Raw genomic sequence first — 4,594 nt, forward strand, 5'->3', positions numbered from 1 at the left:
ATCTCTAACATTAATGCTTTTTTTAAAACTTAAAAAAAAAAAAAAACCTTTGTTGATTTTGGGGCAGTTACAACTACTTGAAAGCCTCAGCAACTTTACCACATCTATTTCAGGACCCTCCATAGTTGCAATCAATGTATTGTTCTTAATAAAGAGGTAGCAATGAACAGACCTTACAGACTTGCCTTTTTTTAGTGAAGGGAAATACGTATCAAAAAGTGGAAAAATAACAGTGACCGACAGAATTTCTGAAGTTGTCAGTATCACTTAAATGACCCCTGCCCAACCCATCCCCAACCACTCCAACCCTCTCTATCCCAAAGAATGTAAGGAAAAGACCTTCCAGTGTTAAACATTCACAGACATACCAATAGTTATCGAAAGAAAATCTAAAACAAGTACCGTTATTTTGGCTTTCTTTGAGAATAAAACCCGATAGACTATGTGAGTAAACCGACAAAAAAAGACACCCATGCCCTCTCGTCACCACTTTTCATTGCTTGCCCCCCAGATGTAGGGCAGTACATTAGAGTAAATCCATCTGATCACCGCATCCTCAACCACAGTACAAACTTCAAAGACCCTTTTTCCAGCTACCCCTAGAATTAAGCCAATGGATGTGAGGTGCAGAGTAGGTCTACTGGGCAAATAGTTTTGTTGGATGCACCAAGCTTTATGAAACCCACTTAAATGATGACAGAAAGCCATCTTGCTGTCTGACAACGATATATTTGAGACCCCTTATGAGACACTTCAAAGAATTTAAAACCTTTGTGTATAGACTACCTTGGTCAGTACAGCTAAACCTTGCTGAGAGTTTAACATAAATATACCACCCAGAACTCTCAAAAGTGATAAATTTTCAAGGACCATATAATGGAAGAAGGATATTTCTGGACCAACACCAAAAAACCCTAAACAATCATACAGAACCACATGGACTCCTTGGAAAGCAATGCCAGGAATTGCAGTGGTTGGAGAGTGGTCACATATCCCCACGAATCATACACACAGCATAGTTCCCCCTAGTTTTTTCATTCACATAAAATTCAAAATAAAAAAAATCATGTGCTCATAAACTCATACCGATTGGTTATCCTTTCCAGTGTTGGGCTTTCGTTTATTTTGAAGGCTCCGCCTGTAATTAACAGCAGAAGAGAACCCTGCTTTGGATTTATTGGCTCCTTGCAGGATACGTCAAAAGGAAGAGGGTTCATTGACTCTTTTTGGCCCGGGAGGGTCTACTTGTCTCAAGGTGTTTTGGCTTATGACGGGGAGGTATGCATTCGTAGGTTGCTGATGAGGTTACGCTGCTGGGTAACTTTGCCCCCACATAGCTGACATTCGTATGGCTTCTCTCACCTGAGTGAACCCGCATGTGTTCAGTTGGCCTTGTGGGTGGGGGTTACGCTTGTAAGCGCATGCCGCACTCGTCGGCAGGCCGGATGGCTTCGAGCCCCAGTGGCTGCGCATGTGACGTGTCGTGGTGCCCCGATTTGGTGAACGGATCTTGCAGCAGATGTTGCACGGGGAGGGACTGGTAAGCCAGTGGTCTTCTCATGTGGTCGAATGAGTGGCCAGGATGCTTTTGTAGCTCTTGTTGCAGACCAGCCAGTGGCGGAAAGCGACGCGACTCAGTGCCAAGGACATGGTTATTTTTTGTTGTGAGACAAGTCCTTCCGCTTCTACTTCATCTTCCTTTGGTATAGGTATCATCATCATCCTCCTCCTGTGATGTACAACTCGTTCTCGTGGTGTAGGGTCTCCACATGGGCATCGTATTTCAGATTTCCTCGTAGCTCGGCAAGCCTTTTACCACAGGGGAGTGCAAACATAAGGTGTGTCCCCCAGGGCAGGCTCAAAGCCTTCCCTGTCGGTAGACTGTGAATGTGGTGCTATTCCGCCCACCTTCACTCTCGCATCTGTCCCACTCTCTTCACTTTGCTCCGGGTCCATATCTCTAAGACCTTTCCACTCATCATCTTTTCCGACTTGAAGGATACTTCGGAATTGCCATTTTTCCTCCACCAGGGAGCCTCTGCACCAACCACTTTCCAATCTTTTGACAACTCCGTTGGGTAAAGTTCCTCTTTTCTTCGTGGACTCTATCTTCTAATCTTCGCCCTTGTTGCCTTCACTCGTGGGTTGCCCGCTCTCTGCCGGGCGACCTGTCGGGAACTTTTATGCTTTTCAACGTCCAGAGGCCGGTTGGCTTTCTTCCGCATTCTCCTCGCCCCAGGTCGCATGGTCTCTCCTGCAGTGAGAGTTTCTGCCGTGTGGGTGTTCTCATTCAAATGAGGCACTTGTGGCTATGGATTCTCTGAGGCAGACTGAGGTGATTCTTGTGGGATGCTGCTGGACTTACTTCTACGTCTTCAGTGGCTGTGCTTCCCTGAGTGGTGCTGTTGTTTTCTTGGAAAGGTCTATGGCAAGTTTTCCTGCATACCACAACTGCCATTGCTTCCATTCTTACTCTTGAGGGCTGAGTGATTTTGCTGAGGTTGTACAGTGGGTGTTTCCCACACATCGCGTCCTCGCAATACAACGTCGATGCTGTGTAGAGTATCTTCCGCATGCCGATCTTGCGTTATTCTTCTGGCACTGTCTTTAAACCCTGACATGGTTTGGAGTCCACGGGTGTAGTCAACACCTTTGGGTTCCTAGACGTTCTTGTGGCCATTGGTATGTTGTGGATTTGGTTTTATTAGAAGGAGCTCCCATTACGCTTGAGCTTCTTCCGGCAAGGCAAGGGCCATGGTCATGCATTTGGATGTAGCTTGCTGCCTGTTATAAGGCATTGAACGATTTGGTCACTGAACTGATCAGATGACAAAAGCTTGCCAGTATAAATGAAGTCCAGAACCTGCCGGAAAACCGACGGGTTGACCATGTCCGTGTCGAGGTTAATCAAGTTGTCATGAAGGATAAGGGATTTGAAATAGATACTGCTGGCTGCCAGGATATTCTTGTGGGCCCGAAAAAGGGCATTTCTACTACTATTATCAATCACCCAGATACTTTGGCTCTGTTTGTTGGTGTTAAGCCTGCAGCATCAATGGTTTTGGGCATGATGGGTTGCATTCACATTCCAACGTCTGGGGGTTCTTTACCTATGAAACCGCTAAAAGAGAAAAACCGTTGCACGGTACTTGGAAAAAAAATTCCATATGTGTTTTATGTCCTACTCGAAACACTTACTAGACAGAAGTTCACACCAAGTGACCTTTTTTGCTGACTTGTGCTGGTTGCATACACAGTTGGGTGTGGCCTATGGAAGCAGCGGCCAATTCCTTCTTTTTAAAACAGAAATAGTTCAATACAGCTATTGCTACCTGACTGGCAAATTCACAGCGGAGGGTCGTTCTGTTGTGAGAGGCAGCTAATTGGACGAACCTGTGCAATGCTAATCAATCCACCATTTTTTACTATCAAAGTGAGTGTACTGAAACATGCAAAGCTGCAAACGTGAACTGTCAATGTTGTGGGAACACATATCATATAGACACCTCAAGCTAACAGGCTTAACGGAAAACCACAAAACTCTTGATGCCAAGCAAATCCACATAAACAAGTCTTAACTCACCTAATCGATATGAAACTTTGTTTTGTGGAAAAAAGCCGTCTCATAGATGGCATAAGCTGGCATCGTATTAGTCTGGTGTCAATTCTCCACTTTCAGCTAAACCAGAGAGCATAAAAGGCTTGAACAGTAACACAATTTCTTTTCTTCTGAGGGCGTCCACTAGGCTGAACGTTCCTGCCCCAGCATGATTAATGCACCTCCAGGTCAGTCCTTGTTGTCAATGGGGGCTGGGTGAAAAAGCTAGTGGACGTCACCACTACTTGGGTTACAGACAGCTTTGAAACCTACTGGGGTATCACATGGGTTTGGTGGGAGAACGGTAGAACAGAACCCCTTTCCCAGGATGAACAGCCACGGCTGTGCAGCAGAATCTTTGGATGTGAAACAGGTTTCTTGCCACCTTAGACGCACCGAGACTGGTGTTCAATGGGAAAAACTGGGATTTACCTTTGCACAATGCCCAGACATTTCACATTCACAGCATTGTGGTTATTCAATGCCTTGGTGTTTTAACAAACAATTAGCTGGGTGAGTACCCATCCCGTGGAACACCAATTGAATAACTCATTATTTTTTTGTACTAGATTCTAGTAAAAGGCTTAGTCTTGCATATTAGACTCACAAATCCATAATACAACTTAAATAGCCTAAAAAATACGAATTAGTGACTACAATCTGTGTAATGTACATGCTAATATTTATCAGTTGTTTCAATCAGCTGTCTATCGCAGATTACTATTTAGAGTTATTCATCATGTCAATTACAACTGAGCCAACCAATAATGGGGACATGAAACCAAACAGGCAGCGTGAATTTTCATTTAAATACTGCGTAAGCAGACGAATGATGACCGAAGGTGTGATAAAAAGAAATTCTGTAATGTATGTCACAAGATATTTACAGTCCCACCAAAGGCAAAATCAATACTAAATTCCAACAACGAGAAGTTCAATCTTTAGCCATTTCAGATCCTTCATTATAAGGACAAAAGGCTGATTAGTTTATAAAAA

The 4,594-nt window shown here is 44.1% G+C and overlaps 1 pseudogene; it reads right to left on the minus strand.

The window, feature by feature from the left end:
- Positions 1–1,265: 1,265 nt before the first annotated feature.
- LOC122143043 lies at positions 1,266–4,123 on the minus strand (annotated as a pseudogene).
- Between the last annotated feature and the right edge of the window lie 471 nt (positions 4,124–4,594).

Source organism: Cyprinus carpio, unplaced genomic scaffold (genome assembly GCF_018340385.1).
Source record: "Cyprinus carpio isolate SPL01 unplaced genomic scaffold, ASM1834038v1 S000000658, whole genome shotgun sequence".
Classification (NCBI taxonomy): domain Eukaryota; kingdom Metazoa; phylum Chordata; class Actinopteri; order Cypriniformes; family Cyprinidae; genus Cyprinus; species Cyprinus carpio.